Source organism: Lepidochelys olivacea (genome assembly GCF_965140295.1).
Source record: "Lepidochelys olivacea isolate rLepOli2 genome assembly, chromosome: 10".
NCBI lineage: Eukaryota > Metazoa > Chordata > Testudines > Cheloniidae > Lepidochelys > Lepidochelys olivacea.
The window spans coordinates 27021172-27035860 of record NC_140420.1 but is presented as its reverse complement, the minus strand read 5'-3'; the positions used below and the strand labels follow the sequence as shown (position 1 = coordinate 27035860).

Sequence of the window (14689 nt, the reverse complement as noted above, 5' to 3'; positions counted from 1 at the left end):
AAACTAGCAGGAAGCCTCAAGGCAAAGTGACCACTACAATCTAGAACTTCCAGGGTGGCTTTTCAGAAGCTGTACACCCAAACTGGCAGGTTTCTGTAACACTGTAGCTGAAAAGTCCTATTGTACATCAAGGTGCCCTTCAGTATTACTAAGCCCACCTGGATCCAGCTTTCATTTGCAAGCAGTGAAATGGAAAGCTGATGTAATTCTTTGTAATATTGTCCACGTCACATACAGAGAAAGCTGGTGCGCTGACCCAGCAATGTCAGTAAAGGGGAAATAATGGAGCCATTTAATAGTTTCTGAAGACCAAGCCCTGATGAAATTTCATTTTTAAAATATGGACAGATACTTTTTGCATTATGCTTCAATAAAGCATTTAAAGATAGTAATGAATAATAAGTAAGTAATTTTATGCTGAATGACTGCAGAGTATGGAACAGCTTTGTGTGTGTGTGTAAGTGTAAAACTCTCTCACATTAAGGGCTATATACTGCTCTCATTCCATAGGTGCAACTTTCATTGATGTCAGTTTATGGCCCTGAAACTTTGGTTGAAGGAATTAAGGAAGAGGCTATAAAAGACAGGCTACCTGGATACTCTCTGCATTTTTGTCTTCCAGCAAATTTAAACTGAATCCTCTTTGTACCCTGGAAAAAACAATGATTCATATTAAAAAATTAGCATCTTCTTCCACCTATAACAATATATTTTGTGCATCTTCAAAATATCATGACACATTGCAATCACTGAGTACATGGCCTCAATAATTGGGAATGCTTTTCTGCTAGCATCTAAACAGACAGAAGCTTCGCTGTTTAATTTCCTACAATAAGGGAAAAGAAAAACAATTTCTCAAGCACTCTAGCAATACAGCAATTTTAATGTCCTGTGTGCATTCAGTGAACTCTGTCGTCTGATTGCACTACCAAGCAGTTTATGGGACAAAAATCCCAATGTGATGGGATATTTCAGTTTACAATGAAGATCTTGGTTTCAAAGCCTTCCTGATATCCATCCCTTCGGGGGGAGAGCTATGGCATACAGTGAATGCTTACATTATATTGTGAATCTTTATAAGTGGTTAAATTACCTCAATATGCTTATTTCTAATGCAATCTGCCATTAGCTTCAGCCTCCAAAACTACTGCAGCCTGTTTCTGTTGATCATATTATGCTACAGTATCTTCTCATCCAGATATAATTTTTGTAGTCTGTTCTTTCCCAATTCCCTGTAATGCTTAATCTAGCAGCTACCATGTGCTTCAGATTTTCCAACTAAAATGGCTGCTAAGAAATCAAAGCATTAGTATAGACTACCATAATCCTATCTGGGGTCTAGAATCCATACATTAGTGAAGAGGATCCTGGCAATTCTTCCCTCCGTAGCAGCATGTGTTGGTCTACAGAGACCAACTAATCCACAAAGGTGTCAGGTTCAGCCCTCAACGACAAGCCAAGGGTCCAGGGTGGGTCTTATTCTTTTTAAAACTGCCATTCAGTCTACTCCTGGAATAGGTTCAGTCCCAAATTTAACTAACTTTGAACTGACCAATTTTGTATTCTTTCAGCTAGACAGGCTCCAGAACCAAAAAAGTAATAAGGTCATCAGTTCCTCAAGTTCCATTGCAATGATTGAGGAGTAGGCAGAACTTGCTGTACATAATTGGGATTGTCATGAGATGATTCTTGTGGCCTTACCAGGTGTTCCATTTTCAGACCTCTATCTGCAGCCCGGTAAGAGTCACCTTGGGGTGGCTGTGAAGTCTGTATGTTGCTTTGTGGAGCTGCAGTTATGGAGGGTGTGGAGCAGTTGCAGGGTCTTCAGGAAACCAACCAGGAAAACTATTACTCATTAGGCAGAAACCAGGTTCAAGATGCTTAATTCCAATGGCCTTGCCTGGAATAGAATTGGATGTTGCATGGGAGGCAGCTAATGGAAAAGGTAGACCTTTCACAGGCTGATTTACATTCCTCTGGGAAGCTCCACAGGGATGGTGAGGCAATGATGTGTATCCCATCCCGCCTTGTCTCGCTCCCACCCAACGTGGGCCTGCTTGGTGCCAGCACTCTGAACATCTGTTCCCTGTCTGTGCCCCATGTAGCCTTAACATCAACCCCCACAGGGGGACATTGGAAACCAGGTGGAGGGCAGTGCTATTCCTATCTCTGTGTGGATTGGGGAAGTTCCCTAGACGGAGTGGGTCCCCTCCATGCAGCGCTCCCAAGGGCACAATCTGATCTTGTTTTTAATGCTATGAATTCAGAGTAGCTGCCTGTTTCCTTTAGTACCTACAGGGCCCATTAATTATAGTAGACTTGTATTCTTTTATTTTAAGAACTAATTCCATGCTAAATTCAAAGTAAAGCCTGCAATAAACTCTTGTTACTTTAATAGGATTTGTAATGGTGAGAGTGGAAGCCCTGTTTCTCCCTATATCCAAAGTACAAAGCAACCGCCGATGTCCATGAATTAACTGTCTTGTTCAGACTAAGGACAGGTCTACACTACAGGGACTGTAACGGCATAGCTATGGTGCTGTAGCTATGTTGGCAAAACCCCATAATGTAGTCGCAGCCAACAGCTGCAGAAGAGGCTTTTCTATCATTTGTAGGTACACAACCTCCCCAAGTGACAGAAGCTAGGGCAATAGGCTTCTTTCAAACTACCTACAGCAACACTATTTTACGGCATCCATAAAACTGGACTGCTGGCACTTGTACTAAGCACCCTTAGAGATTTGTTAGGACAGCTACCTCAAAAAAGGGACAACCCTGGGAAAACCTGGACCAGTGACAACCCTAGTCTCCAAGGCTGCAATTCAGGACTTTTCATTAATATTACATTACTGAACAAAAATTACTGAAAGTAGAATTAAGAATACGCATTTTCTTAAAAATATAAATCAAATATACAGACAGTCCTTTTCCTAATGCAGGCAAATGAAAATCTGAGCTGTGTGCTCCTATCAGATATTGTGAAAGATAAAGAGTATCTCAATAAAATGATGGTTTTAGATAGCATTATCTGAATACCCAAGTATGAGCAATATTTTGGTAAGAAGCGCTCCAATTTCCTGTATGGATCTCAGCAATAAATAAACTATTTAGTATCTTGTTGATACTGATGGATCAACGTTGATACTCACATTGTTCCATCAGATTTGCAGCTTGTCACTTACTATCTAATTGTTTTCTAATTTTTTCATCATTTAACATATGAAATAATAGATGTAGGACTCTGAAGGCTTTTATTAATGACGGATTTCTGCATGTTGTTCCTTCTGTCAAAAGACTGTTGCTCAAAGAATGAGCATATAAGACACTGAATGCAGAAGCATTATACGTTTTTTTTCAAAATTATATTTTAAGCATTGATTTAATGAAAGGAAAACAAACAAAACACCCAACCAAAAAATTTCCCTAAGTACAAATAGTGGGACATGAAATACAAATTATTGCACACAGGGATCCTACTCTACCCTACCTCCTTGCAGCTGTGATGTAAGGAGCATGGTGACGGCATGGCTGTGGGAAGGAAGTTGGCCACAACAGTAGAGACCGTTGGAGCCACCTTAATTTGGAGAAACCCTTGTTCTGAGACCTCACCATCTTTGTTCCTCACCTCCCTTACTTTGGTTCTGTGGCCAAACAGCAGGAGAGGCAATATCAGGAGTATGAGGAGTAGTCATCTCTAATAGTTGGAGCTGAGAACTTCAGTCGGTTTATACTTCCCATGTCCTAGCAACAAGGATACAGAAGGAAACGAGTGTAAACCTGGGATGCTCCCATCAGATTAGGGACTGTTGGCAAATACATTAAAAAACTTTCTCACCAGTCCATCCATGCCTGGGATCTGCTGCCATTAGGTTGAAAGATTCTTTTTTGATGAAAAATGCTGCTAAGACCACGTTGGGAAATTTTTGCAATAGCTGCACTTGGAAGCTAGCTTTCCCCTTCACTTTATTATAATTCTCTAATCACTGGTTATTTGAGAGTTATGTATGTAACTAGAAAGTAAGGGAGATGCATATTTATATACAAAATATGCAGCTTTTTATAAAAGTAAATAATTATACAAAAAGAAGATCTGAGATTTTTTTTTTCTTGAGTGGAGCAGCTTTTATCTGTTTATATTCTGGCTTACCTTCCCTAAAGAGAGTATAATGTATGTGTCTATAGAAATGTGTTCTCACCTGTTACATGCATAAAAATCCATGTGCAAATAAGTATGTACAGGATGGAACACATACAGGATATGTTAGTGTCACTGGGTTGCTTTTGCCAGCATACCTAGTGTGTGTTCCTTTTGAAAGCTAGCCATTTAAGTCCTTCCATACATTATTGTTGATGACTGTAGGACATCTGCAGCAGCTATAGGACATACCCTAAAATAGTCTATTTTTAAAAGGGTAACTTTTAACCTGCCAATTGTCACTTATGCTATTATATTTGGAATGTAGCAAGCAACCTGTCCAAGCTGTTAAAACACAGGATCTGAAATAATGAAATCATCATTGAAGTCAGTGGGACCAAGATTTCACCCTCAGCGTCCATGTTCTCATCGGTTAAATGGACACAGTGAGCTAGATCCTCAGCTGTGGCCAAGAAGAGTACATTACAGCTAATGGACAGGGTGAAAAGATGACCTAAAAGTCAACTTTGCATCCCCTGAACCTGGGGTGGCTGAGTGGAGGGACAAGTCCTTCAGTGTATTGTAGAGAAACCTTCAGAGACAGATATGTCAACTAGGGTTCAGCCAAGTGTAAAGGAGCCCTGTTGCTTCTCCCTTTGTCCTGGCCATGTCCCCTGTGCTGTCAGCATGGGTGGAGGGGTGAATTAGTGCAGGAGCCTCTGCTCATAGATTCCAAGGCCAGAAGGGATCGTTGTGATCATCTACTGTGACCTCCTGAATGACGCAGGCCATAGAACTTCGCCAGCATAATTCCTAGAGCAGATCTTTTAGAAAGATATTCAATCTTGATGTAATAACTGTCAGTGATGGAGAGTCCACCACGACCCTTGGTAAATTGTTTCAATGGCTAATTAAAAGTGTGTGCCTTATTTCCAATCTGAATTCATCTAGCTTCAACTTCCAGCCATTGGATTGTGTTCTCTACTAGACTGAAGAGCCCATTACTCAATATTTGTTCCCCGTGTAGGTACTTATAGATTGTAATCAAGTCACCCCTTAACCTTCTTGTTGTTAAACTAAATAGATTGAGCTCCTTGAATCTCTCACTATAAGGCATGTTTTCTAATCCTTTGGTCATTCTCATGCCTCTACTCTGAGCTCTCTCCAGGTTATCACCATCCCTCTTGAATTGTGAGTGCCAGAACTGGATGCAGTATTCCAGCAGCAGTTGCACAAGTACCAAATATACATAACCATTCTACTCCTACTCAAGATTCCCCTATTTATGCATCCTGGGATCACATTAGCTCTTTTGGCCACAGAGTCACACTGGGAGCTCATGTTCTACTGACTATCCACCACGAACCCCAAATCGTTTTCAGAATCACTGCTTCCCAGGATTGACTTACCCATCCTAGATGTTAGGTCTATAGCCTTTGTACCTAGATGTATATACTTACTTTAATCATATTAAAACACATCCTATTTTCTTATGCCTAATTTACCAAGTAATCCAGATTACTCTGTATCAGTGACCTGTCCTCTTCATTATTTACCACTCCACCAATTTTTGTGTCAACTGCAAATTTTATCCGTCATGATTTTATGTTTTCCTCCAGGTCATTGATGAAGATGTTAAATAGCTTAAGGCCAAGAACTACTCCCTCTGGGACCCCACTGGGAACACACCTGCTTGATGACGATTCCCCATTTACAAATATATTTCGATACCTACTCATTAGCTAGTTTTTAGTCCATTTCATGTGTGCCATGTAAATTTTATATCATTCTGGTCTTTTAGTCACTGGAGGACCCTTCTATACTGGAGTGATCCACCCATGGCACGTTATGCTGGCTTTACGGCTGCTTTATGCTGGGGGTGTGGGTCAAAGTGCTCTACTGCGGAGCAGAATCTAGATAACTAATCATTACTTTCCTCATGGGGCTGCCATGAGACTTAATTTATGAGTGTTTATAAAGTGCTTTGGTAGGTGCTATAGAAGTGCAAAGAATTATTAGTTACTATTTTGTGCTATCTCTGGGCATATTGGGTTTAATCCTGTAGTTCTTGTGCAGACAAAACTCTCATTGAAGTGAGAGACTTATGGCAACACAAGGACTAGAGGACAGGGGTCAATATGTGTTCTGTTAACCTTAACACACTGTTTCACTAGCCATGAAATTCTACAGAGTGGGATGGAGGATTATTTTTTTCAACCTCTATTAAAACTACATCAAAATAAAATCCTTAAAGTTTAACAATTTAAAATCATAGCCTGACTACTGATAATTCTCTTGCTGTTTATTGTACAATATTAATTATGATGAACTCATTTAATATAAATTTTGCTGTCATAGGATTTCAATAAGATTTCATCTTAATTTATCATCATGAATGTATCAATATTAAAAGTGTTTCCCTCTAATATTTTAGAGGTGCTATAAAGCCAGGGATATATATGTAATGTTTGGTGTCAGAGTAACAGCCGTGTTAGTCTGTATTCGCAAAAAGAAAAGGAGTACTTGTGGCACCTTAGAGACTAACCAATTTATTTGAGCATGAGCTTTTGTGAGCTACAGCTCACTTCATCGGATGCATACTGTGGAAACTGCAGAAGACATTATATATACACAGAGACCATGAAACAATACCTCCTCCCACCCCACTCTCCTGCTGGTAATAACTTATCTGAAGTGATCATCAAGTTGGGCCATTTCCAGCACAAATCCAGGTTTTCTCACCCTCCGCCCCCACCCCTCCCCACAAACTCACTCTCCTGCTGGTAATAGCCCATCCAAAGTGACCACTCTCTTTAAAATGTGTATGATAATCAAGGTGGGCCATTTCCAGCACAAATCCAGGTTTTCTCACCCCCCAACCCCACTCCAAAAACCACACACACAAACTCACTCTCCTGCTGGTAATGGCTCATCCAAAGCAACCACTCTCCCTACAATGTGCATGAAAATCAAGGTGGGCCATTTCCAGCACAAATACAGGTTTTCTCACCCCCGCCCACCCCATACACACACAAACTCACTCTCCTGCTGGTAATAGCTCATTCAAAGTGACCACTCTCCCGACAATGTGCATGATAATCAAGGTGGGCCATTTCCAGCAAAAATCCAGGTTTTCTCACCCCCCCCCACACACACAAACTCACTCTCCTGCTGGCAATAGCTCATCCAAACTGACCACTCTCCTTACAATGTGCATGATAATCAAGGTGGGCCATTTCTAGCATAAATCCAAGTTTAACCAGAACGTCGGGGGGGGGGGGGGGGGAGGGTTAGAAAAAAACAAGGAGAAATAGGCTACCTTGCATAATGACTTAGCCACTCCCAGTCTTTATTTAAGACTAAATTAATAGTATCCAATTTGCAAATGAATTCCAATTCAGGAGTTTCTCGCTGGAGTCTGGATTTGAAGTTTTTTTGTTGTAAGTTAGTGACCTTCATGTCTGTGATTGCGTGACCAGAGAGATTGAAGTGTTCTCCGACCGCAGGAGAGTGGGGTGGGAGGAGGTATTGTTTCATGGTCTCTGTGTATATATAATGTCTTCTGCAGTTTCCACAGTATGCATCCGATGAAGTGAGCTGTAGCTCACGAAAGCTCATGCTCAAATAAATTGGTTAGTCTCTAAGGTGCCACAAGTACTCCTTTTCTTTATGTAATGTTTGAGCTCAAAATTTACCTTTAGAGCTGGCTAAAGCTACAGTGAAGGATGTCTTTTTTTACGTTTGAGGTTTTAGTTATTCTGAAGTGGCGGGGGGTGGGGCCACTGAATGGCCAAATTCTGCTGTAAAAGTTATCCAAGCAAACTTCCTATTGGAACTGTAGCTTCAGAACTGCAGAACTTGATACAAAATATTTAGGAGTGAATTGTTAAGTGCTGAGCACTAAAGTTAGCTACATGCTGCTACTGTCCATGATAAATGATAAATTCATGCACAATAAATTGAGAATTGTGTTAGAAGTTGAATGTAATTAGTATCCATGGGGGTCTCAGGTATTACAAAAGTTACTTGATTGTTTTGCCTCATGGGCTGTCATCATCTTTCCAGTGGTCTCCAGATAGTCATCTTTATGACATGCTGAAAAACATGTTTTTGTAAATCCAGAGTGACCAAGTGCATCTCTCTGTCAGACTACTGTAGACCAGTGTTTTGTGAGACTGAGTTACAGAAATGGCAGAGCTTTCCATTATTGTCACAATTTTTTAAGGTTAGGTTTTCAGTGTTCAGCTCTTCTTGAGTGGCTGTATTTGTGTAGAGGAGGGAAATACTCCTGCTTTTAAAAAATAATTGTTAAAAGGATTTATAATATATAATATAAATAAAATTTAAAAACAACAACAAACCTTTCAATTCCTTTTACTACTAGTTCCTCGAAATACAGAAGATGCTTTGATTTTTCTGCCATGTAAAAAATTCCACTGTGCAGAGTAGCTGAGTCATTGCTTGTCAGAGTCACATGCAGCAAAAACTAGAGAAATCAATATGCTTTATCCAACTTGCAAAAGTGCTGAAGGCAGCTAGCATAGAAAATGGCAACATGGTGAACAAACATCAACAAAACACAGTGCCTCTCATCCCAAAGAGCAATGTTATGAAACCTGAAACATAAGGGATGTTTTGATAGTAAGACGTATGGTGAAATACTTGAACTTAGATGGTAGATGTCCCTGTTGTCCATCATTCAGACATTCCTTATAGTGTTTTTTTCCCCCCCTTTAAATCATGCTATACACCTGGCCACCATTTGACACTTTCTTGACAGCATGTGCAACTTCTTCTTAAGCCACCATCAATACAACTGTGATGGAGCCCCTATTTCACTAAAGAGATTAAAAGCAGGTTTTGCCTCCATGACAAATATAATCCCTGTTAGACCACTAGGGCTTCATTCTGTGAGGTGCTGCATGCCTTCAGCTTCCATGGCCTTCAAAGAGATCTGAGGTTGTTTAGAAACTTTCAGGATAGGAAGTAATATGTGGCTGGTGGTTTTTTTTTTGTTTTTTGTTTTTTGCTTTTTGTTTTTTTTCCCCTTCCTTGTTCTGTGGAGGCGCACACTCCATATCCCCGAGTGGCTTGGGTATCCAGGATATGATAGCTAGCACTAATATTTAAGAGAGTGGCTTGTAAAGGATTTGTAGAGAATTAATCATATATTTATAAGTATGCTATGGGTAGTGCACAGTAATACACAATACCTTACAAATAATTAACAATGTATTTACAGCAGAGTAGGGTTTCACATCTCACTATAAATGACTTATTAAATGACTACATATCATTTATATCTGCATGTAGCCTAGTATGAATGGTTTGTTAGACAGGTATACTTTGTCAACAACTGCTACAAATGCATTTACATTATTTTTAGTGTTACTCATTTCATTATAAATGGCTTACTGAACATATCTATAACCTTGATAACTCTAGTCACTTTGTTAGTAATGGCTCCTTGAACAGTTATAGCATAACAATAACCACAATGCATATAAATATTTCATAAGGAATCTATTGTTACTTATTTATCATTTATAACGTGCTCCAGAAGCATTACAGAATATGTATTAAACATTTATAGACATTTTTGCTACTACTAGCATGTGATATAAATACATTATTAATCTCATTGTGAATCATTGATGGGCATCCCTGAAAATAAATTGTACCAAAAAGGGGGGTTGTTTAAAAGGGTGAGTTGTTTTAAGAGGTATACACAGGATTTAGACAGATAAACAAATAATTCACAATGATGAAAGCCAGATGGAAGAAATGGCTACCTTGAAACCTTCTGACCTTTAGACCCTTTCATCTTTAATATCTGCCAGCAATTATACATTAAGCTCTTCACACTGCTGCTGCCATTTTTTTCTTCACCAGCTATTCCATCAGGTTGGATAGTATATTTCTTGAGTTAAGAATGTGGAATGAAGGCCATTCTTTCAAGCCATCGTCTTTATTTGACCTGAATTGTTTTTCTGACCTGGTTTCCAGGATCCCAAGCCTTGTTCATATATTTGTTTGTATTGGTCTATAAAATGAATACAGCTTTTTTTGTACAGAGCGGCCACACTAGTTTTGAAATGCTGTTTTTAAGTTATAGGACCAGATCCCTGTTGTGATAAGAGTTAGATCAATATGTATTAAAGAGATGTCCTAAAGAACTTACCATCTAGTACCTTGATTCTGCAGGCACTTACATGTCTCACTTCCATAATGCATGTGACTAGACCCCTTTGACTCAGAGATGGTAATCACGTGTAAACTTACTCATATGCTAATTGTTTCCAGGGTTGGAGCCTAAATCAATGATAAGGTGCAACAGGATGTTCATTCATATATTTCCAAATATAGAGTTGCTTGCCCGCCGACCCACAGACATTTTGTTATTCAGTCACCACAAATAGGTTGGGTAGTTCAGACGGTTTTCCTAAGGCTATGGCAGCAGGATTCCCAATGAAACAAATTAGTCCTGTTGTTGCATGGATCATGGATGTGATAGAAACAGTTACCTGTTCTACAAGATTGATCCCTATATTGTATGCATCTATGACGTGTTCTGTAGTAACACTTTCTCACTGTTTGTGACCATGTTTTCTCTCTCCTTTTTAGTTGACCTATTTAATTATTTCTAAAACTACGCCTTCTATTGCTACTGCTCATCAGGTACTCCCTAGGGTAAATGTAAAGTGAGTAAAGAATCATCTTAACACCTACCTGTTCTCATGATGTTCCAATAGAATATGGTTTACTGCTAATATATTTGGTTGCAATTTGGTGCTTTCCTTAAGAAAAAGTAAGAGGCTATATAAAGTGTTGTAACTGTCTATCGTTCTAAGGTACTTATGTGGCCTGCATTACTGCAGAATCTGAGCACCAATGTATGGATTCTCACAACAATCCTGAGAGGCAACTTAGTACCATTATTCCCATGGTACAGATGGGGACCTGTGACACAAAGATGAAATGATTTGTCCAGTGGTACACAGGACATCTGTGGCTGGATATGGAATTGAAGCCAGCTCTGCTAAATGCCAGCTAGCATCCTAATCCTTCTATTTAATACACATACTGAAAAAATGGGGCTATTAACAAGTGCTCCCAACATATCAAGTTTTCAATTTCACCTACTTTATTTTCTTGAATTAATTTCTGTGTGATATCTTGAACAATTTTTTTCTGTTGGCCATGGGTGTGTGATCCTCAGAACTACTGGAGCTTGCCCAGGTGACATATGGACACATTCATCAAAATGGGGTTTTGTAATGTTTGCAGTCCAAGAAAGGCTTAAAAGAGCAACATATCTCTAAGGCAATCTGAATTAGACACATTGGAAAAACGTTGCCCAGAAAGAATATCTACTAAAGTTCATGGATGCTTGAGAGAGAATGTTTACTGATATTCAGAAGTGAATGTGAATTATTGCTAAGGAGCTGAAATTGCTACAAAGAGATAACTATTGACTCTAAAGGCAGGAAAGCACTGTAGCAAACTGCGTGGAATTTGGAGGAAGGAGCACAGGTAACAGGAGAGAAGTTCAGAGGAAGCACAGGGAAGTCCATTTGTGTGCAAATGGCTAGGATGCTGGCTGCAGTTACAGCATCTCTAAATAGATCTCTGAAGAAGAAAAAAAAGGCAGTTTAGTTTTACAAGCATAAAGTTCGTTCTTGTTAACCAGTGTATATTACCTGAAACAAGCACCACACTGTGGTGAGTGAGGGGGTGGAGGAACCCTGTCATAAGTGACTGGGGCAGTTTAACAGACAAATGCTGGGGCAAATCTTGCCCAATCTCCATGGCTACAGAGGCTACACTGGAACGTAAGGGTTCCACACAGGAAGTGTGCAGCCCCATCTATGGCACAGAACTCAGCTTATTGGAGCCCTCTCAGCTACATGAAAGATGTGTGTGGATTTCTACAGTCAGTCCCATTGATTTTTCTCTGTGCTTCGGCCATTGTCTGGGAGCCATTGTAACTCTTACAGGCTGACTTGAGACAATGGTTATTAAAGAGTCAAGCTAATATAATGCTCTAAGCCCAGATAAAATGTCAGCTCTCTGTAACTCAGCTCAGTGCCAGTCTGTGGAATACCAGAGAAAGGCATAAGTAACTACTTGAGAACAGCAAGGTCATGGGCATGGAAATAGATGTACTCTTCTTCCATAAGCAGTGCCACAGCACGTCTGGTAAAGATGTAAGGTAGTATCAAGAGAGACAAAAGGGAACTAGACACTATTGCAAGGACATGCATGGAGAGACTTGTGAGAAGCTGCAAAATGAACCGAGAACTCATCTAAATGTGTCCTCCTCTCTTGCTGCAAGAACAGAATATTGTAACAGAATCACTATGCCGGCTGAGCCTCTGTGTGGCACATCCACTGAGAGACTCTAAAGGCTGTGACACCTTCCCAATGGGAAGGAACCCTGACATAGTTCCCTGAGAGGAAGTTTTGTCCCCAGTCCCAGGAATGTAAAAGTCTTTTTTGGAGTCAGCAGAGTTTTATTAGGACAGAGTGAAGCTGACTGCTGTGGAAATTGATTTAAATCATGTGCATTGCTCTGTCCACCTGGCTGAATTGCTTCCAGACGAACTCCACCCACTGCTCTGATGACCCATCCATAATAGACCCTCCATGAAACATGAGCCCCTGACTCCAGTTCCACTGATCATGATACATCTTCCCTATTTTACAAATAACTGATGCTCAGAGCCCCATCCCGTGTGCCTTCAACAGAGGTTGCTGGCACATAGCAGAGTTGCAGTCTCATCTTCATTATAGGCTCAGCTGGTTACATAATCTTTGAGATAGGCCACTCCTGAAACTATCTCTGTCTTCAAGTCTTGCAAACTATCTCTCTGTGGAGTCTCCTCCCTCCCCAGGGGGTTGGTCTCTGACTGATTCTCTGCCACTTAGTTCTGTGATTATCTCGGTAGGCTCTCTCTGGATGTTGTGGATGCTGGCCTTCTGTTTTTTTGAATTGCTTATTCCTCTTTCCCTATTGAAACACCTCATGTCACCTCAGAACTACTGAACCCCTCATGAATCCTTTAGTCCACTCCTTCTAGTGTCTCTCTAATGGCTGGATCCTCACAGGAGTGCTTGTCCCCAGGGCCAGTAGGTCCTTGGTTGACCTGTTGTACTGTAATGCCTGTTTTCTCTGATTGTTGGCCATCTCAAGGCAGTATGTCCATCCTTCTGGATGCAACAGGTTTCCCCTCATTGGAAGCATTGTCCTTCGTTCCATCACTGGACTGAAAAAACTATGAAACACAGTATAATTGTTTATAGCTCAGTTTTCCTGTGATTTGAGTATTGGTGTTAATGTCTAGAAGAGAGAAGTTTGAATGAATGATTAATAAAATGAGAATGGGTAACTCTGAGATTCATTATATTTGAATAGAATTTCCAGCTAAATTTCTAGCAATGCCAATGATATAACATTGGCAAGGGGTTTAATAGAAAAGGAAGAGAACCTGTTGCACATTTACCAGAAATTCTTTCAGAGAATAATCCTTCTAGTATTTATTTATTTATTTCCTTAAACTTTAGTATGGAGCCTCTGGAAGCATCATCTTGAAAGATCTTTAATTTGGCTTTGAAATTTGTAAGTGTGTTCATTGAAATGCTTGTGTGAAAATTCAGACAAAGCTATAAAAACAAGTCTTGCATAATTCATCCAAAAATCCATCAGCGTAATGGTCACCTACCAAAAGTGGAGTTTGTTTAAAAATCATTGAACAGTGCTGTTTCTGGCATTTTCAAACACTTAGTGTCATCCTCTGCGACCAAAGATGGTCCTTATTAAAAAATGGTCCCCAAGAGGGAAAGATTGAGACTATAGAAGCTTAACAAGTGACAGAAGTTCAGCTGTTGCTGGTCTCGTTACTTATAAAGGAGGTGCACATTTAGCTTTCAAAGTCTTAAGCTGAACATGTAAGGAACACAAGTGTCATGTGGCATATTCTCCAGAGGTTAAATTTGGGTTCCACAACTCATGCTGCCAATTTTCAAAGAGAAATGTCAGCTAGTGCAGAGTTGAGTTTGAGGGTATGTTGCTTGTGAAAATTCCACTGACATTGACATTAGCTTTCTCTGTAATATAAACTATGGATCTGCATCACCCGTCTATGAGCTCCTCTGTATTGCTTGTTAGTACTCCATTTTGTTCCAGCATAATACCAATTTGCTCCAGGTGACCTGACAAGCCTACGTTTTCTGCCACATGTTTGGCTCATGATAATTTAATATATTAAATGCAGCTCCCTGCGTGATAGCATTACAGAGCAGCAGCCGTGTTGGTTTGTATTCGCGAAAAGAAAAGGAGTACTTGTGGCACCTTAGAGACTAACAAATTTATTTGAGCATAAGCTTTCGTGAGCTACAGCTCACTTCATTGGATGCATTCAGTGGAAAATACAGTGGGGAAATTTATTTACACAGAGAATATGAAACAATGGGTGTTACCATACACACTGTAACCAGAGTGATCACTTAAGGTGAGCTATTACCAGCAGGAGAGCGGTGGGGGCGGGGCAGAAC

At 40.1% G+C, this 14689-nt stretch overlaps 1 protein-coding gene across 1 annotated transcript in view; it reads left to right on the top strand.

Moving 5' to 3' along the window:
* LOC311526881 (uncharacterized protein) overlaps positions 1-14689 on the top strand; it is a gene marked incomplete at both ends in the record, with an annotated part of 366035 nt that overhangs the window by 35498 nt on the left and 315848 nt on the right. The gene's annotated exons all lie outside the window — the stretch shown is intronic.